The sequence below is a fragment of the Lissotriton vulgaris genome, chromosome 1_1 (genome assembly GCF_964263255.1).
Source record: "Lissotriton vulgaris chromosome 1_1, aLisVul1.2, whole genome shotgun sequence".
Taxonomy (NCBI): domain Eukaryota; kingdom Metazoa; phylum Chordata; class Amphibia; order Caudata; family Salamandridae; genus Lissotriton; species Lissotriton vulgaris.
The window spans coordinates 1,988,594,075-1,988,618,484 of NC_141685.1; the positions used below are offsets into that span (position 1 = coordinate 1,988,594,075).

General features: G+C 43.4%; 1 protein-coding gene across 1 annotated transcript in view; it reads left to right on the forward strand.

Annotated features, from left to right (window-relative positions):
• SEMA3C (semaphorin 3C) overlaps nt 1–24,410 on the forward strand; it is a 598,500-nt gene that overhangs the window by 456,193 nt on the left and 117,897 nt on the right. The gene's annotated exons all lie outside the window — the stretch shown is intronic.

A 24,410-nucleotide genomic window follows, 5' to 3' on the forward strand; every position in this document is an offset into this window, starting at 1 on the left:
GCATGTAATCTTCTAAAATATGTTATATATCACCTTCGTGGGCACACCCCGCCACCAAAACTATGTAGTGGGCAAAGAGTTGCCACTATAACTAATACTGGACTTCCTCCCCGAGTAAAGAGTCCCTCGGCACAGCAGACCTTCTTACTAGGATAACAATTTATTATAACAAACCCCGTAGGGCATGAAAGCCACAACTCTGAAGTATTGTCACACCAAACATACAAGTCCATGAGAAGACACAGAAACCAATCCTAATGTCCATGCACATCTCTACTGAGAAAGTGTACAACTAACAAACAATTCAATTGAACAACACCAGCACTTCTTCAAGTAATAAGCAGCCAGTCAACCTCTTTGCAAAAACATAACAGCAAACACTCCTGTCACGAGCACCCTTAAACACATTAAATCATCAACAAGCAATACACTGAGAAGCCAGAGCCTTACTCTGCTATAACTGCAATTCATGACTGTTAGAAATGGCTATTTGTCACTACCAGGACATGCCACACACTTAAGGTACATATCCTACCTTTTACCTAAAATGCACCCTGCCCATAGGGCAAGCTAGGTCCCACCTTAGGGGTGACTGCAATGCAGTAAATGGGGGTCAAAGAGCTGGCACACACTTTAGGTGTCACGTCACAGCATCAGTAACACTGCGCGCACAGGCCCTGCAATGGCAGAGGCCTGAGACAGGTTTTAAAGGCTACTTTGGTGGGTGGAGCAATCAGCGCTGCAAGCCCACCAGTAGCATTTAATTTAGCGGCCCTGGGTATCTGAGATACCACTTTACAAGGGACTGACAAGTAAATTAAATATGCCAAGCAGGTGTAGACCAATCTAACCATGTTTAGCATAGCATAGAGAGCACACAGACTTTACACTAATCAGCAGTGCTAAAGTGCCCAGAGTCTTAGAACCACCAACACCATGTCAGAAAAAAAGGCTAGGAGGAAGGCAAAAAGTTCAGAGATGACCCTGCAAAAAGGACCAAGTCCAACAATGACAAACCCCAGAGCCATTGAGAGACAGCGTTCAGTTTCCAAACCTTCTACCAGACCATAAAAATTGTAGAAATTAACCCTGTACATTTCCCTATGCAAAATAACGTAACATTGCTTTTAAATTTCAGTTAGTGCATTTACACAGTTAGAGATTGTGTGCCCTAGTAAACATCTCTAAAAAAAAAACTTTGCGATAGAAAGTGACTTGTACAGAGATAGTTTATAGTAACTGGACAATTAATTAAATTGTGACGTGTGTTTTTTTTGGGGCATATTCATATTTCACAGGTACAGGAAAATGATACCAACTCTCATTCCTGCATTCATATTACTCCCAGTGGTAATGTACATCATAACTTTGGGACAAAAAGGCTTGTTTATCCCATAGTTTTTAGTGTCTTTCTCTGGGATTCATACTGTTGGTTGGTTGGGACAATTTGAGCTCCTGGTGAAATAAATATTGATCAAGGAAGTAGGAAGTTTGAAGTCATTTTCGAGATGCAAAATAATAATCAGAGACAGGACCAGAGGCATAATTAAAGGGCAGTTCATACCTCTACATTTGTACTGGGCCAAAATCAATGTTTAACCCCTCCCATGCTCGTCATGAGCCACGGTGCTCCGGTGCTCATGACGAGCTGAGCTCGTCATGGCCCGTGGAACGCTCAGGTGCGGGGAGAATTCCCCCGCTGTGCTGAGCGTTCCATGGGAGGCAATACACCTGTGACGAGCTAAGCTCGTCATGAGCACAGGAGCGCCGTAGCTCATGACGAGCTCAACTCGTCATGAGCATGCGGGCGCTGTGCGCGCCCCCCTCTCCCCCAGCACAGCGGTGGATTATCCCCACGCAGTGAAGGGGTTAAAACCCACAGATTGGGCTTATACTGGTGGCAGGATAAAGTAGCCAGCAGAGGGAACACATTCTACAACAACTTCAGAATTATCCGATAAAAAGTATAGTGAGCTGCTGTGATGTACTAGTTACCCCGGTCTAGTTATTTAATCATTAGAAGAACCAGGATTACTGGAAGGGAGAGACTGAGGCTCCAGATATGGCCCATGACGAGCAGAACGATTTCTGGAAAAAACTATGTTTCTCTTTCTGTCAAAGATGTATCTTTGTAGCTAAATTAGAACCATTCTCCATTCTGTGCTATCACTTATTGAATGAAGGTATCCTTTATGTGATATGTTATTATCATGTATTAATTTTTAGGTTGATGATAGGCTCACCAGTATATTTTTACGTTTGTGCAGTGCAGTAGCTAGACCGTTTTCACACCCCTGATGGTCAGGGCATTCGCCACCACACGACGGCCAAAGGTAAGAGTTGGGGTGACAACAGACCCTGCATTTGCTGCCCTGTGACAGCCAGAGGTAAGCATGATGGGCACAACGGCCACCCCCAAAACGTGTGCCACCCAGGGCAGACCACCCACGCTCCACCCCCCCTTGCTACGCCACTGCGTTTGTGGTACATTATTTGTAAAGTGGAAAAAGTATTCAGCTTTCAGCACCACCGTTTTTGGGAGATGTTTCTTTTGTGGTGGCACAAAAGGGTGCTCAGTTGGAGCAACACAGTAGATATATTGCTGGAGCAGATGTACACAGATCTTACATTATTGTGCACAAATAATCTGAAAACGAAAGCAAAGTATGAAAAGTATTCTTCAATTCCTGAAAGTGAACAACCCCCTGTGACAATTCATGCTGCATTAGAACTAGCTTGTGTGAAAAAGTGGGAACTCAAAATGGGTTGCGTACTTGTGTACCTGTGTCGTACCAAATTCATTAACTGACTAAATGTTGTCATTGGTCACAAACATAGTTAGGCAATATCTTCTTTCCATGATATGTTGCCAACCTTTTATACTGACAATGGAGGACATCTACCACCCACTTTCTAAGTACAATAGGCATAGCAGGAAGTAATCTGTCTACTTAGTCTCGGTATAGATGAGTACGTGTGTAGGGCTGTAGGAAATCCACCTTTTCTCATGGTCACCCCAGATTGTTTGCCCTTTGCTTGACCCTTTTGCTGCTGGTTTTACAACGCTACATTTTACCCTTGCTACCCAGGTGTACACTGCCTTTGCTCCCCTTTAAACATGGTTACACTTGCCTTTTCTGTTTGCCACATTTAAATTGCCTTTAAGTCCATGATATATTGTGTAGAAAGTGCACTCATGGCTTGGAAGTGGACTGCAGCACATTTTTGCCATCCACTACAAGCTACAGGCTACAGGCCTTCCTTGTGTAGCCTGACTGCTGCAGTGTAAAACCTGCAGTGTGGCCTGTCAAAATTACCCGTTTGACAGGTAAAGCCCTCTCTTTTCAGTATTAGTCAGTCATTCATATGTAGGCCTTGTAGCCTACAAGGCAGGTGCATTGTATTTAAAAGTGGGACAAGTAGAAAACTAATATTTCCATTTCCCTACAGTGACAAGAGCTAAAAGTCTATTTTCACTGTTGCAGGCCTAGATATCATATGCAAAAATACAGATTGGGGACTACAGTACTAAAAGGGGCCAGCTAAAAAATAATTCAACCAATATTTTTAATAGTTAAGAAAAAAATCTAATTCAATGGTGAAGTCAGATTTTTGATAAATATTACTGAAAAGTAACTTATTAAAAGTTACCTTTTCCCTCCCTGAAGTTCGTGGGGGCTAATTTGCGTTATCTCTTCAGTAACTTCCAGTCTGTGCTAAGCCTGGGTAGAGGTATGAAATTCCTTCCAGGAGCACACAACAATGGGCTGACCTAAATGGGGAGAGATGTCTTCTCAGAGTTCATTAGAATATACAGTGTGGGCCTTTGGGCATTCTGTTGCCACGCACCTTGACAAATGTGTGACTACGGGGAGCCATTCTCAATCCCCCTCCAGGTCGAACATGATGACAATTGAAACTCTGTAATTGCACATAGGTTGTTTACAAGATCAGCATGACATGCACACTTACACAGGCTGTGACTCCCATATACTCCTTAAGGTAGGAGGTAAGGGAGCTATTTAGGGATCTATCTAGTCCTGAGGAAGGCTGGGAAAGACACTATATCCGTCTGAAGCATGTTGACAGTCTTGCAGAGTGGAGGGGTAGAAGGTCCATTATAGACCACGCATACCACCATCCACTGGTTAATTAGAACCATTTTAAGCCTAACTAGGGAATCCACAAATAAAGGGGTAGTAGGATATCCTATAGTTAGTTTTAACAGTTTTTTCTGCACTTTGCTTTGGATCCCGTGATTTTTTATGTTTATGTTTGTATTGTCTCCCCCACCCTATTGCTCCACCTTTGTTGTTGACTTGCGCGGAGGTGTGTTTAACAGCGCTATGATAAAGCATGCCACAATTTGTTGTAGGTGATGGCAGTTTATCCAACCTGGGTGTTTTGCCCATGAACCTCTTCTACAAAAATGACATTTTTACTACTCCTACTTTTCTTTGCGTTTTATGTCAGTTGTGTGGGAGGTTGAAGTAGGAGGGTCCTCCTGCCACTTACTATTGTGTGTGAAACATCCTGTTAACATCACAGTGTCAAATCCTGCCTAACAGTTCTGCTGAGCCATATGTACCACTTGAGTGCACTTGAAAGGGAGAGAACAGGATGCCAGGACAATTCTTGTGTATCACCTGTCTGACTGCAGTAGTCTCCTACTTTTGTCCTACCAGCCTTCTGTCTGTGGGTTTGCTTGTGGGCACAGCACCGACTTCAATTTAGATTTTAGTGTTAGATGTGGGAGAAGACTAGTAGTTATCAAGATGCACTCCCCTACACACCTAAAACCCTCAAAGCCCAAGTTTACAATCGCCAAAGACTTTTGCCATTTTGAAAATGCCATCACACTCCGCATTTAGGGACAGTTTGCAGTAACGCAAACAGCAACTACTGTAAAAGTGGGTACAGTTGCCCTAGGAACTTTTAATCCATTGGTTAGGGAGTGCCCAGGAGTCACCCCTACCCACTAGCTAGTGCCATGTATTAACATGGCACCCCACAACACCTCATCAGAACACTTTCTGAATCTGTGAAAAAACAGAAGAGGACAGGCTGTCTTTGGCATGCAAGGAGCTCTGAAGGACTGGACCCGATTCCCCTTGTACCAAGGACAAAGAAGTGGATTTCAAGGGTCAGTTGGCTGTCCTCTACTTGGTTATAAGCACACAAAAAGCTGGTAGCGACACTGCCCTACAATTCCCTGCTGAACTGGGAATTGGAACTCTGATTGGACTTTTCTGTTGCTCTTTGCCTAGTAACCTGAGAGTCTCTAGGTGTTCCTCTAGTTCATGGGGCACTTTGAAGTGTACTCCTGTGGTTGCTTGAGCACCAGTAAAAGGTTTAGAATCTTCTGAACATTTTTGTTCCAGAGCCACGGGGGGCCTACAGGGAAAAGTGCCCAACTAACTGGCAGTTCCACTGCCCCATATTTAATTTCAGATTTGTCCCCCAGAAAGGCTCCAGCATCTCTCAAAATGTTGCTTTCTGTTATTCGACTTAGTTTTCAAGCAAAAACTTCAAAATCTCGCAAGCTTTAGCTGGAAGAACCTGCGGCAGGTATCTGACCGCCTGCAGCGACAATTTCTAATTTGTCTTACAAGAAGACAGCTTTCTCTTAAAAAAATAACAGATTCCCTTTTTGATCAGGACTATGGGCTTCTATTTTTGGTGTTGAGCCAAAACTGATTTGCATGTGGCTATTCCCTCATCTTAATAACACAGTGTGGAAAACATGATAGTAAGGCATGCTAACTAGAGCAATATTAATGACTATGAAATAATTTAAGCATTTCATCCATTGCAAATGTTTGTGTTTCTCAGTGAGCACCCTCGATGTGCCTCGTCATTGAGGTTTGACTTTTAGCAAAAGTTGAACACCGACAACCGAAATAGCAATCAGACAATATTTTCTGGGTTTTAGTGTCTAAAATAATTTACTCTGCGGTGGACCTATCTACAAACTCAAACACAAGTTATAGTACTTTTTAAAAACATGCAAAATAGCTTCAAGGGAACCACGTTGAGATGTTACCACGTTATTTCATGACCAATTACCTAGACCACATTGCTATGTAAAATATCAAAAGTCAATGAATTAGAACATTAAAGCATCCCTAAATGTTTCAAGAAGCGCCTTGTACCATGGTGAAGTTTGCTGCTTAGTCACGTAGAAATAAACACGAAGATAGAACATTTTGGCACGTATTTATTTGGCTCGAACTTTAAACTGCTGGCGGGAGAAGAAAGGAGTCGGCGCTGTTCTTCGCTGCAAGGCCGTGTACTACTCATTCCCGCCGCGTTCTAGTGTTTTTATGCCACAGATGAGTTTAAAAAAATGGGTGTTCTTGCGTCTTCAGCTCTAAAGTCCCCAAATGTGCACGTCTTCGCATGAGCTTTCTATTTATCTTTACTTTATTGAAACCAAGTGAGGGGAGTGTTAAATACGCTCGAGCTCCGCCGCTGGCGAGGCGTGCAGCCCGGCGCTGAGGCAGGAGACAGGTCACCAACAGTGGCAGACCCCGCGGGCGCGCAGCGGGGGCTCGTCGAGAGCGTCTGCTTGTAATTGGCGCCAGGTGTCAGGGCCTGTTTGCTGCTTCTTTGCAGCTCAGCCAGTGGCCTGCGCATCGGTCTTCAAACAAATTGATGCAGTGCTCTGTGGTTTCGGTCCTTCCAGTATGCGCTGACAAAGACAGTATTCTCCAATATCTGTCCTGACAGGTATTTTTTTTTTAATGTCGCTATTAAACAACATGATTAAGGGCGTAGCAGTGGTATGACGAAACTTGAGCCCACCGCAAAGTACACAGTGGGGGGGGGGGGGGGGGGAGGGGGGGGGATTTGTGTGCGGGAGGGGGAGAGGAGGGGGCGCGGACAGTCCACCACCTACCACTTTGGTCCCAGACCCAGTCAGTCTACTGTGCTGAACCTCCCTCCCCCCAGGCTTGGGGCCTAACTTAGCACCACGGGGGCTGCAGAGTAATGTGACGCCAACAGGCGCACCATTAAAGGGACAGCAGCTTCAAGCATAGCTGCCAAGGTTTCAGAGTATATCCATTCGTATCCCTTCCCTATGTATATAGAGATAACTCTAATCACTAGTATATGCTGTAGACCATTGTACTCTCTACCATTCCTATGTGACTTAGAGTATATCCATTTGTATCCCTTCCCTATGTATATAGAGATAACTCTAATAACTAGTATATGCTGTAGACCATTGTACTCTCTACCATTCCTATGTGACTTAGAGTATATCCATTTGTATCCCTTCGCTATGTATATAGAGATAACTCTAATAACTAGTATATGCAGTACACCTTTGTACCCTATAATTCCTATGTGACTCTTAGAGTATATCCAGTCATATCCCTTCCCTATGTATATCGAGATAACTCTAATCACTAGTATATGCAGTAGACCTTTGTACCATCTACCATTCCTATGTGACTCTTAGAGTATATCCAGTCATATCCCTTCCCTATGTATATAGAGATAACTCTAATCACTAGTATATGCAGTAGACCGCTGTGCTCTCTACCATTCCTATGTGACCCTTAGAGTATATCCAGTCATATCCCTTACCTATGTATATAGAGATAACTCTAATCACTAGTATATGCAGTAGACCATTGTGCTCTCTACCATTCCTATGTGACTCTTAGAGTATATCCATGCGTATACCTTCCCTATGTATATAGAGATAACTCTAGTCACTAGTATATGCGGTTGACCTTTGTACTACCTACCATTCCTATGTGACTCTTAGAGTATATCCAGTCATATCCCTTCCCTATGTATATAAAGATAACTCTAATCACTAGTATATGCAGTAGACCTTTGTGCTATCTACCATTCCTATGTGACTCTTAGAGTATATCCATTTGTATCTCCTCCTTGTGTGACTTTACATCTTGTACATTTGCAATTTTTTCTGTTTGTATCCTTTATGTAACGCATGTAATCCTAAGTCCTTATGTTTCTCAACTGGTTCTTATGTAAAGCGCTCTGACACCTTCGGGTAAAGTTCGCGCTATATAAAATCGCATAAATAAATAAATAAATAATAAATATGTGTGACATTCTCATAATTTCAGTGCAATTATGAGTGACAATTCAAGGACTAGGAGTGACACTTTCTCACTAGCAAAATCAAGCAATGAAAACGAGGGACAAATATAAATGTAAGAAATTACACCCATTTGAGCAACAAAAAACTTGTAAGAAGACATTAAACATCTGCAAACCACTAGAATTGGAAGGCCTTGTAATGGGTGGGGATAAAGTGTTTTCTACATATTCACTGTGTCTCGACTTGGTCTGGTTTTGTTTTTTTGCATTTTTGTACGATTAATAACAACAAACATTAGAATGCAAAGAAAATTCCAGGCCTGGGTGAAACATTCATACCGGATAATAAACATAGTGCAGTCTGTCGTGCACGGTTACAGACATCCGATGAAGTAAGTATATTTTATTGGAGGCAGCACTGCATTTGTGGATACCACTTAGCTTTAAAAACTGAGCTGTTAATTCAAGCAGGTATAGCAAACGTTCATTGCAAACCGAAACGACAAAGACCACCGGGACTTGCACCTCTCTGCTGCATGCTGAAGCAGCTTGCTAAGTGAGGGCGCATGTGCTGCAGAATTAGAGGCCCTGTGCGATGAGGCAACATATCCGAATACAGAAGAAGCTTTTAACCGCTAATAGCTGCGCATGGCCCGTAAAGGGCTTAGGCACACTTACTTCATTTTGTAGATGGACGGGTGCAGTCCATCAACAGGAGCACCTCGAGAGGGGCATTGGGGCCCACCTGACTGACCACCGCCCCCGGTCTGCACTCTCGGGTGGCCCAACCACACGCCTCAATACACCGAGTGCGAGCTGCCCGGTGTGGGAGATTACATCCAGAATCAACCTCGGTCTTTCCCGCAATTTCAGGTGTTTTGCAGGGCCCTTCGGCCAACTGGGAGCCATCTCTCCTCGACCGCAGCCTCACGAGCCTGCGCAGCTTGCTGTGAGCTGCGGGCCCGTCATGTGGTAGATGGGCCAGCGAGGAAGGCGGCAAACCTGCACCCATGGTCGGGGGCCCTGCAAACCGTAAGGAGGCAATGATCCCCTTAAACGCTAAGGTTCACCGCGCCTCAGTACAGGGCAACAGCGAGGGGCCGCCCCTGCATGCTGCACGCTCACCGGACGCTGGGAGGTCTCCCTTGAGTTCCGGAGAGAGATAGAGGCGGGCAGAATTTCAATGCAGCAAGATGTAATATTGTAGCAGCCAGCAGTGAAGGATGATTAACTTTACTGAGCCTGCGGATTGTTAAGTCTAGGGAGCAGCAAAGCCGACACACAGATGTCAAATGCGTGACAATGCACTTCAGTGCAGTGATGTGGAACACCACACTGAAATGCGTTACTGTCACACCTTATGTGTGATACTTGGCAAGCCTGTTCAATTACTGTACAGTGAAGAGGAAGTAGGCCTTAGAGTGTTTGTTTATTTACTTGTGAAATGCGACTCTGAATATTGAAATCATAAGAGCTTACAGAGTTTTGTCAGATAATCGCCTTTATGGTTTGTTGATAAGGGATGGACGGACGGATGGATGGACCTGCTTTGCATATGGAATCCTGCATTTCTGGCTAGATAGTTGATTGTGGCGTATGTGGTTTCTCTTCTTTTTACTGAGGGCTTTATTATTGACTTCTATACGGTTGGTCATTAACAGAATATTCCATAGGTGAGTTACAGCTAGACTGGAGTAAAGAAGGACCTTAACATGCATACATTTGTGTACATGTCTAAGGGTATAAAGATACACTGATGCAGAATTAGTACATAGACGTTGCTACTGGTAAGCGCGCTTCACCTATACTTGTTACATAGAATAGATTGGTTTAAACAACCCAGGGTTTTTGGTGATTCACCACTGTGTTTTTCATTGGAGAGTAATGCTGCATTGGTTTGAATAATAAATGCTTATGGAAGTGAGAACTTCCCTGCATGGTAGTGCAGTAATTATCACAATATTAATAGACATATGCTGGAAGAAAGACCGACTGCAGCAGTGCAGGATTTTTCCAATATTCTATCAGTCGCTGCTCCTCCCCTAAGGCAAAGGTGCATCGCCCCACTGCTCTTTGACCAGTGCAAAAAAATAAAATGATAATATCAAGACTTTATTATCATTTTATTTTTCTGTGCTGGAATTGAACCAGGTCAGGGCAGAGCTGTGCTCGCCAGAGCAGAATGAAGAGTGGTTTGCACTCTCCAAGTGCTCATGCCGGTTTGGCCGGCCCTATTGGCCTGGCCAAACTGTCATGCGCACTTAGCCTGTTCTTCAACTGGCTGTGTAACACAGCCCGGTGGAGAACATGCCCAGGGTCCAAGGCACTGCCTGAGCAACAAAAGAGGCCACTCAGACCAATCACGACGCTGCTGTTGCAGTGTCGTGATTGGCTGGGAGAGTCTGGGGGTGTCTGGTGCAGCTGCTGCTAGTGTAGACGGAGGAAAGGCGTGCAGCGGTGTTAAGTTAATTTCCTTTTTTTTAATTCTCCCCCTCCACCCCACCACCCATGTTTCGAGGCAGCCGCAACTGCAATATGTCTCAGCGGGGAGTGAAGTGCCACTCCAAACTTTTGTACACCAAGTAGAACAGATTCTCTCTGCTCTATAGAGAATAGAAAGTCGTTTTTTCTTCCTTGCTGATCTTTCTTTACTATATACATAGCAATTGGTTGTCTCACCTATTTAATATAGTAAATCATTCAGTGCAGAAAAGCTCCTCTATGCCTACTTCACATAATCAAGAAATAATAGATGCAGAATGACAGGCACTGCAGTGTTATTGACTCATATTTGGTACTAAATCTAAGTCAGAATCACATCTTCCAAACATTCCGTCTTGCTGGAAATGATCTTGCATCATATGCCAAGACTTCCACCCCTGTGTAACACATTACTTGCTATTTAGATGGGTTTCCCTCTGTAAAAAATTGTATCATTATTTGGGGTGAACGGTTGCCCACCTCAAGTAACAATCCCAACTCTTCTCAGGGTGGTCTCTCAGTCACTAAACTACCCTAAGCTCAACCCATGCTAGCTATGGCACAGAGCAGACAGTCTTGACTCAGGGTAATGTGTAAAGTATTTATGAAGTACACAAACAGTAATAAAGTCAAAAGACAAAAAAAACTGAATTCGAAAAAAGAGAAACATTTGCTGAATAAAATAGCACCTATTCACTAAAGGTCGAAAAAGGGAAGCAGAAATATGATTTTTTAAAGGTGTAAGTGAAAATAGCATAAAAAAGTGCAAAAAGGCCATGGTAGTCAATAGTCCCAGTAGACTGAGATGGAGGTACAATTTGAGGCAGAACCCAATGAAACCCTGGTTGGGTACAAAAAGTGGATGGGTCCCAGTAAAAATCTGGAATTCTAAAAGCTTTTAAAAGTTTCAAAGTCCTAATCCATAGTCACAGAGTTTTGCAGAATTAAAAGTCAGCGAACTTCACCAGCAGATCAGAATTCTTTTATATGTCCTACTTTTAAATATCATGCAACCTGCCTTATTGGCCATTAAGGCCTACTTAGGGGACACTTATTAATATTTAAAAGTAGAGTTTAGACCTGTCATAAGGATTATTTTTAAAGGTTGAATTCAGCAGCGCTCCTCGCTAAGGTGGAGGAGCATCGCACCACTGATCTGCGAACAGTTTAAAAAGGAAAAATATAATGATAATAATGCAATGTTATTATTTTATTTTTCCGTTCGTGCTTATGTGTGGAGCAGGATAGGGCTGGCCAGAGCAGGGACCAGTGGAAGGAGTCTCGAGCACACTCTATAAGTGTGCATGATGGTTTGGCCTGCCATCTTGGGCTGGCCAAACAGTCATGTGCAAAAAAGAATTGAGTGTTCCCTGGGTTCTTGATTTCAATGGGGAACTAAATCATTCGCTCATCGCAACATGTTCTCATTCAGCCTGTTCACCAATAATATACTATAGTGGAACCACAAAAACATAAACTATTTCATGTACAAAAACATTAACATTTTATTATAAAAACAAATTTTGTTTAAAAAGTGTTTGATACATTATTAAAACATGAATTCATCACAATGATTAAAAACAATATCAGTCTACTCAGAGGGACCTACATTTCAGTGTTTTTTTGGATCAGATCTGTAGACACAAAGATACAGAGATCAGCATACTTTTGAGGACATCAATTGCGATAGCACATAATTATAAAATATACAAAAGCAATATATCCCCTACGTGTTAGTCGACGCGTTTCGGTGGTTGTAGCAATGTGCCCCACCTTCCTCAGGACAGTTTTGATGTATACATATATCTTTGAACAGAAAATACCAATATAAGAATACATTTATGGTGTCATTAACAGTTTTTTGTCTTTTTTATCCCTTCTTCCTTTATCTTTTCTGCGCTTGTACATCAATATTTGTGGTTCCACTCTGCATTTACAACACTTTGGTGACCCCAGGGTCCACCCCCCTTAATGATCAATATGGACTAGGGTATATAGACTCAAATATTCATACCTCCATTCGTTTCCCTCAACATGAGATAACACGCAATCACTCAAGATTGCATACCTTTAAAGATATCCCTTTCTGCTTAGGATATTTGATTGAAGTAGGACTTCTTAGGCGGCTAATTCTAGTCTCGCTCTACCAACAGAAAGAGGATTTTTTTAGAGTCATTAGTCTAGTTTACAGATATTCAAACCTACTTTGTTTTTCCCATATCCTACCTTTTATGTTTATGCTGGCACTTTCTATTGCTCGCTGTATATCCTTTTCCCAATATTACTGGCAGTTATGTTCAATTCTGCCCTGTGGGGAAGCGAGTAATAATACATTAAGTTCTCACTGCTTGTGTGATATATGGATTATTCTTATTTAATCCTTCTATTTGATTACACACCTTCGTTAGGGTAATTAGATCATTACATCGGTGTAGGCTTCTGTTTGGCGATTTATTTATATTTTATTTTATTTATTTATTGTGCATCTTGTAACGCGCAAACTAAAACCCGAAGGTGTCAAGGCGCCTAACAAAAAGATCAAAAAGCGGGCACTCATGCGCTTACATATACGCTTGGACAAAGAGGCGTGTTTTAAGGGCAGCTCTGAAAGTTTGGAGGGAAGGGAGGGACTTCAGTGTCTTGGATGTTGTTTAATCTGAAAGAGTTAGAGTGGTTCTTTTTTAGTTGTATAATATCACTATTTTATCATGAATGTGTAATCAAATAGAAGAATTAAATAAGAATAATCCATATATCACACAAGGAGTGAGAACTTAATGTATTATTACTCGCTTCCCCACAGGGCAGAATTGAACATAACTGCCAGTAATATTGGGAAAAGGATATACCGCAAGCAATAGAAAGTGCCAGCATAAACATAAAAGGTAGGATATGGGAAAAACAAAGTAGGTTTGAATATCTGTAAACTAGACTAATGACTCTAAAAAAATCCTCTTTCTGTTGGTAGAGCGAGACTAGAATTAGCCGCCTAAGAAGTCCTACTTCAATCAAATATCCTAAGCAGAAAGGGATATCTTTAAAGGTATGCAATCTTGAGTGATTGCGTGTTATCTCATGTTGAGGGAAACGAATGGAGGTATGAATATTTGAGTCTATATACCCTAGTCCATATTGATCATTAAGGGGGGTGGACCCTGGGGTCACCAAAGTGTTGTAAATGCGGAGTGGAACCACAAAGATTGATGTACAAGCGCAGAAAAGATAAAGGAAGAAGGGATAAAAAAGGCAAAAAACTGTTAATGTCACCATAAATGTATTCTTATATTGGTATTTGCTGTTCACAGATATATGTATACATCAAAACTGTCCTGAGGAAGGTGGGGCACATTGCCACAACCACCGAAACGCGTCGACTACCCCGTAGGGGATATATTGATTTTGTATATTTTATAATTATGTGCTATCGCAATTGATGTCCTCAAAAGTATGCTGATCTCTGTATCTTTGTGTCTACAGATCTGATCCAAAAAAACACTGACATTTAGGTACCTCTGAGTAGACTGATATTGTTTTTAATCATTGTGATGAATTCATGTTTTAATAATGCATCAAACACTTTTTAAACAACATTTGTTTTTATAATAAAATGTTAATGTTTTTGTACATGAAATAGTTTATGTTTTTGTGGTTCCACTATAGTATATTATTGGTGAACAGGCTGAATGAGAACATGTTGAGATGAGCGAATGATTTAGTTCCCCATTGAAATCAAGAACCCAGGGAACACTCAATTCTTTTTTGCATTTATTACCCTGTTCCTGTGGGTGTTAACTAGAAGGGTACTCTCTTTCTCTTTTAACCAAACAGTCATGTGCACTTTGCCTGTTCTCTACCAGCTGTATTGCACAGCCTGCGTGGAGAACATGCACAGCCTCCCAGTTCCTCTCTGAGCGCCGTTGCTTGGCACTCAGACCAATCACAATGCTGCTCTAACCCAGCATTGTGATTGATTAGGGTAGTCTAGGTGCCTGTGTTCTTGGTTCCAGCTTCATGCTTTCTGCTCCTGGAGTCTAACGAAGAGCCAAAGTGGACCGAGAGGTGGCAGCCAGCCTGCAGGTGAGGTCTTTTTTCATTTACCCCTCCCCAGCCCACCTTTCCCCTGCCCCGCCACCCCTTTAAGCAGCTGCCACCACTGGTTGAATTTGAGGTTATAAGACTACCAAAACCTTCTACTGTAGTAAGCCTGTTATCATGTTTTGCCCTGTCACACTAATGGTGGCACAATGTGTGCTGCCATCCCTGTATGACATTTAACTTAAAGGCCCTGGGTACACTTTGTACCCTATACTAGGGATATAGAGGTAATTTAAATATGCCAATTAGGAGTGTAACCAATTTCACTGTGTTTTTAGGGGTCAGCTCACATACACAGAGCACTGGACAGCAGTGTCTCAGTGTGCAGAGTCCAAAAACTGGAAATACAATCTAGCTGGAGTGGACGCCTAATAAAACACTCATGGAAGGTTCAACTTCTGTATGCTTACACATCCCAGTGCTAAAATTCCAAGTGTGTGTCAAGTCAAGTGTGTTTAGCTTGTGTGGTGCATGCATGGTGTGTGAGTGACCCAGGCCAGGCATTTGCACAAGACAGGTGAGTTTTTTCCCCAGACAGTGGAAGTGTATTGCTGATATCCCCTAGATTCTAAAGTGATGGAAATGGAGGCAGGGCTCCATTGGGAATTCTTTTAGACGTTGGTATTGAACTGCTGATTAGTTATCCTGTGCACTGTCATTTGGTGGATGGTAGGGGTGAGAGGTAGGAAACAAGACTCTGTTGTGGAAGGTGAGGGGAACCTTTTGGTGACACCCAGCCCTTTGTCTTACCCTGATTGCACTTTCAGTTGGATGATGAAAGCCAGGAACATAAACCTCAAATCTCTTTGTACCTCTGTTGCTGGAGACTACCCTGGTGTGAGAAGTATCACTCTACAGAAAGACTGTGTCTGGAGAGCATCCTGGAAAGGACACTTGATAAGGGAACAATCCTAAACCCATTCTGAAGATACAGAAAATCGATATGTATCTCCTGCTTGACCTTGCTACCCCACATGCTGTTCCAGTTCAAAGTCCCCAAAGGCCAAGGAAGGGAGTGCTCCCCAGAGTGCTCAGAAGACTGTGCAAGCAGAGCTGATTTTCCTTGACAGTCCCTTCCTAGAGGTGACAGGACTTCACCTGGGACTTCACCTAACGCTAATAATTTGCTGGAGAGCTGTGTACGTGTCCTGAATCAGCATATGAAGCAGCATATCCCAAGTGTCTGTGGGATTGAGGAGCCTTATCTGGGGACCCCGGTGTCAGTAGGCCTGAAGTTTCTCCACCGTAGCTCCAGACATGAACCATGAAGATTAAGACCGTGATTGCTGAAGGCTCAGTCAGTCAGGAGAGCTGCCTTGTGCTTGTCTGCTTCATCACCAGAGCATTGGCCTGTGTATGGTCGCATCATCACCAGCATTTCTCCCATATAATGGTTGCCATGTCACTAGCATAATGGCCTGTGCATGGCTACATCATCACCAGAGTATCGGTGTTTGCATGGTTGCATCCTTACCAAAGACTTGGCGTGTACGTGGCTGCATCATAACCAGAAGAATCAGCCTTGGCATGACTTTTACAGTGTGCCCATGAGTGACCCCAATCACCTGCCAGGAATCATGGCTGACAACTCTGTGTTTGCAGAGTGGGTGACCCAGCAGGCATCGTAAAACACACCAGCAAAGCTGCCAGGTGATGTGCCACCTCTCAGAAGAGAAAAGTGGCTGAACACACTGAGGAAGATACTAAGAAGCTGCCCTGAGGACTTATTTACATTTGGTAAGAAACTTATTTTTGAATGCAAATCCATCAAGTAGTGAGAACTGCTCCTCAGCTCTAATATTGCACATACCTCTTACCCTTAGCTAAGGGACCACCTAGATGATTGGAATAAGGGAGGAGATAGCAGATAGAGGTGTAGCACTGCCCGATAGTGCCCAGGAACACTAAGGGACTGATTTAGAGTTTGATGGGTGGGTTACTCCATCACAAATGTAACAGCCTGCCTGCCTTATTGCAAGTGCATTATATCATATGGCACTTGTAATAAGATTGACAGGAGATCCGGCATGTTTGTGATGCAGTACCGTACTGCCCAACTAGAAATCAGGCCCTAAATTATATGTTGTTGTTTTCATGTGAAGTATTTTGTTCTAGTATGCATTAAAGTACTTTCTTTCTTGAAAGGTAATTACTGGGTTGGACATTTGTTTATTGTGCTGTTGTGTGACTGATGAGCTCTGAGCTCAAGGAACGCCTCACTACCTCCCTGAGAAGCCTGTGACTGCTCGCAGTCACTACCACTGAGAATCAAGTTTTGAAGTGGTTGTAATTGGCTTAGTTTGCAGAGCCATAGTTGGAGTTACCCCATGAGATCAGAGATACACGACCTCAACCCCCACAGTTGAGGCCAATAGCCCTTGCTTGCCCCGTGGTCCCTTGAATGGGTTCTCACAGCTTCCCATATGCAATGCATGGTTGAGATAAAGAATTAAAGGTGCGATGACTGAGTGTACCTCTCAAACATAAGATAGCCTGTCCTGCAGATGGAAGAAGGATCAGTCAAGTGAGAGTAAAGTACTCCTGTGTGGATGCAAGATTGGCAATGACTAAAGCCAGTGGCTGATGGAAGGTTCCTGAGGCAAAGAGGCCAAGTGCTGAATGTGGCTGAATCAAGGTCCATTAGAGTATGTGTAGAATACAATGAGTTTGTTGTGAATGGCATCTGCGAATTGACTTGTGAACCATAATGTAAATGTAAATGTACAGGAATTTATATAGCGCAAATCATCAACCAGTCTCTAAGCGCTTGCTTAGGGAACCCGTCCTGATATTCCCCTGTGAGATAACTCTGGCAGGGTATCCGCAAGGTGAAAGGCATCCCGCCACGAGGGGCCGTTGTGGAGATTTAGCAAGCTATTGCCCAGAGTCGCAGAGTGTGAACCCGTGAATCGAGTAGGCACCGGAGCGAGAATTGTCAAGTCTATGGACATTTTAGGACTCAAGACCCCGCCGAGCCGGGAATTGATCCTTGGTCCCGGGCTGACCTCTGCTTCCAGGTCTGCCTCCTCTAACCAGTGAGCCACACTTCTCCACAAGAGCACTGCCACGTGATTTGTTGACAACTGGACAACAAAATACATCTAGCAAATAAAACAAATGTAACTAAATAAAACTGAACATAAAAAGCATTGTGTGACCTCTGACACAAAGAGTGCAAATTAACACTAATCACACTTGTTGTGCCCAACAGAACAGTTTGCCTAGTCTAGACTCGAAGTGCACCCTTTTCATTAAAATGTGATCTTTTAGGACACAGTCATATTTTTTTGTATGATATGGAACCTGACCAAAAGCAGATGTGACTCATCAGGTCATTAAAGCACTGCAGATCCAATTTAATCCGGATTCAAAATCCTGAAGTGAGAAACGCCCTCCCACAAAACCACGCACCCTCTTTTCAGTCTTCCAGTAATAATTTCCACCGTTTGACTAATGTTTGAAAATATCCTAGAAATGCCGCATCTGTCGGAACCTGCCACAAGCACTGAAATATTTCCATAACGTCAACATAAATAAAAAGACTCCTGCACATTGAACTCTCCCGACTTCTAAAACCTACTTCCCTGTAAACAAATAATTTGCATTGCTAGCAGCAGTGCAGGCTCAAACTTCATAAAATCCATATATTATTGAAAGGAAAGCGCCTGCGGGCCGTTGGATGACTGCTGTAAAGCCAAAAGCCTGTAATTAGGGACTCTGAATGCCTTTGTCTTTCCACAAGTAGCTGAACTTGGCGGATGCAATCCGTGGTTGAGACCCAGGTATTGCACAGGCAGAGCACATGCCTGATTCAACAGATGGCCACGAGAACGAGCGTCATCGCAGCGCCAACCTGATCAATGACCCCAGATGACCCCTGTAACTTCAGGCCAGGCTTGCATTCTGGGGGCCCCCGTAAAGCATTCTTCAAGTTGCTTTTCTACTTTTCTAACAAAGCACACATACACTTTCCGTAGCCGCCCTGGTGATAAGAAGTTACCATGGCTTTTCCAGGACCAATTCCTTCCTTGTAAGATCTCCAGAGCTCTTGAGCGCACGGATGCTAATACCGAATAAAACACCCAAATATGCTAATGCCATTAGACCACCTAGGAGGCATGCAACTGTACATTGTGCGTGTTTTAGCACATTTCAAGGCAATCTTTACCAGCACTCGAACGGTGATGAGTAAATTGTAATTGTATGAGACCCGTCGACCTTTGGCTGGACACCAGGGCAATCGCTGACCAAAGCCAGCGTTTTGAGAATTAATGTCAACACATCCTCCTGGGATACTGGCCCGCAATCCCACCCAATAGCAGTTTACGGCACTCTCATGTGCCCAACAATGCAGATATCACTCCACGGCCATACTTGCAGATCATACATAGTATCCGCTTTAGCAATATCTCCTACTGCTAGTATTTTGATGTATTTTACTAGGGCTTACTGATGTCTCAGATTTACTCTTAGTTATAGGCCACAAATGGTTACAACTCCCTGTGGGTAATCCCATTTTAAAGGCTGTTAATTAAAACCCATCAGATTCGAATTCAGTGGTTGTCTAGGCTTATTCTAATTTAATTGGGGTTTGAAATTAAGTCCATAATCTAAATGATGATTAAGTGTGACTGTCACAGGCGCTCACATCAGTATACCACGACAAGTTCCTAGTCTCATGTGGGTGTTCAGATTCACACAATGGTCAGTGCACAGTATCTATGTAAGACAGTGCATTCAGTGAAAAACTAAACAGTGCCTAGAAGCACCACGACCAGATGAGGCTTCTAGCTCAGGGCATTGGGGCTGCACCCAACCAGATTTCATGGTTACGCAGATAGTAATTACAAAGAACAATTACCATCCACATAACATACATGTTTATGTAAAATAAAGTCTTTAAATGAACCTGTGCCACATGCCGCCCTCAGTGCCTGGCTGCCTTTTGTCCTCCATAGCATGTGAGTGGGGCAGCCAGGCAGGGCCGGTCCTAGGATAAGTGGGGCCCCGGGCAAAATAGGAACATGTGAGGCCCCTAAGCAGCGACGACGTGGAATCAGATCGGGCCGGCTAAGGAAAGTTTTTTTTAAATAATTAAAATGAAACCAACTCCCGCAACCCCCAAACTGCGACTCATGCTGGCCGCAACTGGGTTTTGTCAATGGTTGTTAGCTGTTTAAGCCAAATGAGTAAAAACAATACATTATTTTACTTTCCCCTTGTTGACCAATGAGTAGCTCCTTCACACACATTTGCATAGAATCACAACTGGAATGCAGGACCATTACTCTTTGTGCTCTGCAGAGAGGCCATATTTTGAATGATCATATAATCTGAACACCTTCTTGACCGACAGACAGGCACAGTGTGAAAGTTGTACTGCCTGCAGCCTCAACTCCAAGGTGCTCAACTGTAGCCTGTTATATACACCTGAAGGCAACTAAGTACAAAGGGTATATCATCCAAGAGTAATATGCTGTGAGATGAAATACAGAATCACACATGCTGGAAATAGGTACCACTCTAGGGGAATGCAAGATTAAGTAAAGCATGTGAAATATAAACAGCAACAAAATCACTGCCATTGATTACCCTAACATCAGGACCACTGCAATTATGCGGCAGGAGAGGGCAACATTTTGTGGCAGGGTGAGTAAATTATGTGGCAAGAAAAGGCAAATTATGCGGCATAATCTGGCACATTTTGAAATAGTATTACTTCATTTTTTTTCCATATTTAAACTTGGTAACAATGTTTGGGCACCTGTTGCACCCCATTAGTACCAATTTATCACCCAAATTTAACAGTGGGAAACAGAAAGTTGACTATTCCAGTCTTTCAAAGGACCTTCCCACATGCAGCAAGACATGTTGCTGCATATTTAGTAACTTTTGAACCGTTTGAGATAGAAAGCAATTTTGTTGTTAAAATCTGTAGATTATGCAGCAGCTGATCGATTATGTGGCAAATGCGTCAAATACATAATTCTGCAGAAATTGCTACTGCTGCACAATCGCATAATGCCAATTGCCCTACCAAACATGCAGCATCAGACTGGGAAAGAAAATAGGCCCTGTACCAAAATAAAAGGGGCCCCCATTAGTGAGTTAGTCAGCTAGACAAGTGTCACATGTTTGCAAACTGGGGCAGTTTTACATTTGTAAAGATATGTTGTGTAAGTTTTTTGTAAGTTATGGAAGACTACACTGATTTGAGTTTGGTGCAGGCAATGTTTGCTTTAATATCATAAAAATCAATAGTAAAAACTGGCTCACCAGAGCATAAAGCAGGTCAACAACTAGCCAAAAAAGCGGCCTACATACTGACCTGACAGCAGGGCTTTAAGTGGGATGAAAAAAACTGAGGATGTCTTTCAAAGGGGAGTTTCTGATGTATTTAGGGGTGTGGCTTAAAAACCTGTAAGCTATATAAATCTGTGCTTAACATAGTCTGCCGCCTGGCTGGTATTTTGCTGCCTCTGTCATTGCCTCCAGAAAAATATTGCAACAAGTGAAATTACACTCACAACAAGCCAGGACTATTGGCTTTGTCCGTGGTTATTAGTTGCATAAGATGAATAAGCAACATCTACAGCTTACTTGTATATAATATTGAAAATGCTCCAGTTCTGACATGATAAGACTGTGAAAGAATTATAACAAGTCTCTTTGAAGTTTCATTGAAGGTAGCGAAGGGGGATACTGCTGCAGAGTTAAGATTTGCTTTCTCATTCTGAGAGTGAGGGCAAAAATGGAGAGCGGGCCCGTCTCATCACCTCCTTTTCAGAACTTTAATTCATTGTGCAGATCCTGGATCAATGTTTTTTCAGGCAAGCTTGAGGACATGAATGTATGGCCCCTTTTGAATGTCCATTTTAATTCACTGCCGGGTCTGAGAATCGAGTGACCCAGCACACGTTAAACCTGCTCCATCCACTGTTACCCGCTGATTCTGCTCCTCTGCGAGCACCTCTTGTCTCACTGCCGTACACACACCTATCCGCTCCCCCCTCACTCTATTCAGTGTGTCTTACCCCTTTAATCTCCCTCTCTGCTCCCTTTCCACTTGCCCTAGGTGAGCAGTTTCCTTGGCATGCGTCAACATCGCCATTCAATCTTTTGATCCGCACCCAGCAGGATATTCTTCTTTTCATTGATGCAGGGGCAGGGCACCCTTCACAGCAATGGCACTTCAATAAACTCTCTAACTGCTGCCATCAACATGGAGATGCAGCCACTAGGCCCACAGAGACAGGCCTGCAGGGGAGATTGTTCAAACAAAGAAAAAATACAAACTTGTAGGGGCCTCCTGGGCCTCAATAGTCTGGAGTCTTTAAAGGTGCGAGGCCCGACTGCTGCAAGCAGGCGCGGGACCCTGGGCAGCTGCCCATGCCTAGCGCCGGCCCTGCAGCCAGGCACTGTCCAAAGAGGCATATGCACTAGTGCCCATGTGCCAAATCACATTTTGCTTTTTATTATTTTTAAACCTAGGCTAAGCGCTCATGTCAGCCAAGGCCTGCAATTCTCAGGGTTCTCAAGAGATCACTCTATTATGAAGCGCAGGAGGGTCACGTTTTGAAGCAGTCCTGGGTGTGTAAGGCGGCAGCCCCCTATTTCCCGGGGCTGCTTGTCAATCACTTCACAAGCTGCAGGAAACACCCTTTCGCAACTCATCTTTTGTAAAGAGTTGGTGAAGGGCAGAGTTACCTCATGCTGCCTGTGAATGATTGAGGACATGTGACCTAACGTCACAGAGACTTCGGGTCCTATGCACACTGTAAACATGTTTTATGCACAAACTGTCTTTACATGATGGCTCCTCATCATTTCGATCGAAGACTGTGAGTGCTGCAACACCTTCTCTCACCACCTCCCGTCCCCCTGAGTGGTTAGCAGAACACTCTGTTAAGGGCAGGCGTGCATGCTACTGACCAATCAGGTTAGTTTAGGACCTGACCATCCGCGGTCGGTAGTAGGTGTTCCTGCAGGGCCGTGATGTGGGGAGTGGGAGGGGCAGGGTGGGGGGTAGTAATCTATGAATTACGGAGCCTTACAGGTAAATAAACATATAAATAAATAAAAATGAATTTCGTTGCGTGCACTGCATCCCCAAATGCGATGCAGTGCGCGCTACGAAATTCGTTTTATTTATTTATATGTTTACTTACCTGTAAAGCTCCATAATCCACAGATTACTACCCCCACCTTAAATCTTTTAAAAAACTTTTGCATGTTGGCTTGTGAGGCACAGGTTCCATCTCATTTCCTGTTTTCTCTGGTTGTCCTTAAGGTGGCCTGGAGTATTTTGTTTAAATGTTTAAGTCCCTGGGGTAGTGAGTGAAGAGACATTGGCTGAAGAAAGACGGGTGAGGGGAAGAGGAGGGATGTCAGCTCACAGATGATAGAGGGGAAGACAGCTGTCTGCATGTTTGATGAGGGGAAGAAAAACCAAGGCTCAAGGAGCAGGTGAGCATCATGTGTGCATGGCAAATTCAACTAAAATAGCTTTAGCAAATGAGGGTATAATTGGACATGGGGCATAAATGATGACTTATGTGGGGTTTCACACCTGCTCTTCCAGAAGAATCAGACAGGCAAAATCAAAAACCTGACATCCACTTTTAATCAGGTTTTCTACAAGTTGGAATTGTAGCACATGATTTAAATATTGAGATAATTTTCATAGTGAAATCTACACACGGTACTGAATGAGAGCAAAATGGACCATGTTTCCACTACAGAAGATTAATAAATGGATAGATGGGTAAATGGACCCCACAATAATTTCAATGAGCCAATCAAACTATAGATTTAGAGAACAATTTCATTTGCTTTCATCATTCATACCTTTGTAGCTCTCTTCATCCCCCACTTGATACACATCATTTACTGTAAGGTAACTGTAGGAAAGTGCCCTGTTTGACATGGTCACCCCCACTTTTTGTCTGGAATTTGATGTGATTTTGACTGGAAGCGCTTTGGGTTCCTGCTAACCAGGTCCCCAGTGCTAGATGTCTTTCCCAAAACTGTGTGTTTTCTCCAATTGGCAACATCTTTAGTACCCTCAGTAAGTCCCAAGTAAATGTTACCCCTGGGGCCTGAGGCACTAAAGAGGGTCCCCAAGGGCTGGAGTACAAATTGTCCCTCCCCCCACCCAGGACGCTTCACAAGCTCATATAAACTGCATGTCTTGTTGCATACAAAAGTAAGAACACAACATGACACACAGCCCTGCGTGCCATGTCCCCTAACACTGTATGTAATATTTGTAAGGCACCCCTTCAGCAGGCCTTACAGCCTTATATTACATGCAAGGGCATATCTGCATGAGCAGATATGCCCCAGTGTTGGTCAGTTCCATTAGAGCCATACAAGTGAACATGGACGCCATTTTAAAACATGTGCTGGACACTGGCAAAAATGAGTTCCCCAGCTATATGATGGCTTCACTGAAAAGAGGGATGTTTGGTATCAAACATCTCGTATTAATAAACCCACACCAATGCCAATGTCAGATTTAGTAATACATGCACCCAGAGGGTTCGTTTAGAGGTGCCAATTGAAAACCTGCCAGCCCCTTGTGCTGACTAACTGATTTTCATCAACCCACCACCACAAGAGATGAATGTCTGACCTCCCCAAGGGTCTCAGGAGGCCATAAACCAGGCCTGCCTGGGCAGGGGGGTTTTCACCTCTTCCCAGGGATGACCTGCAGATTAAAATTCAAAGGCAGGGGAGCTTCAAAGTGCCTACTG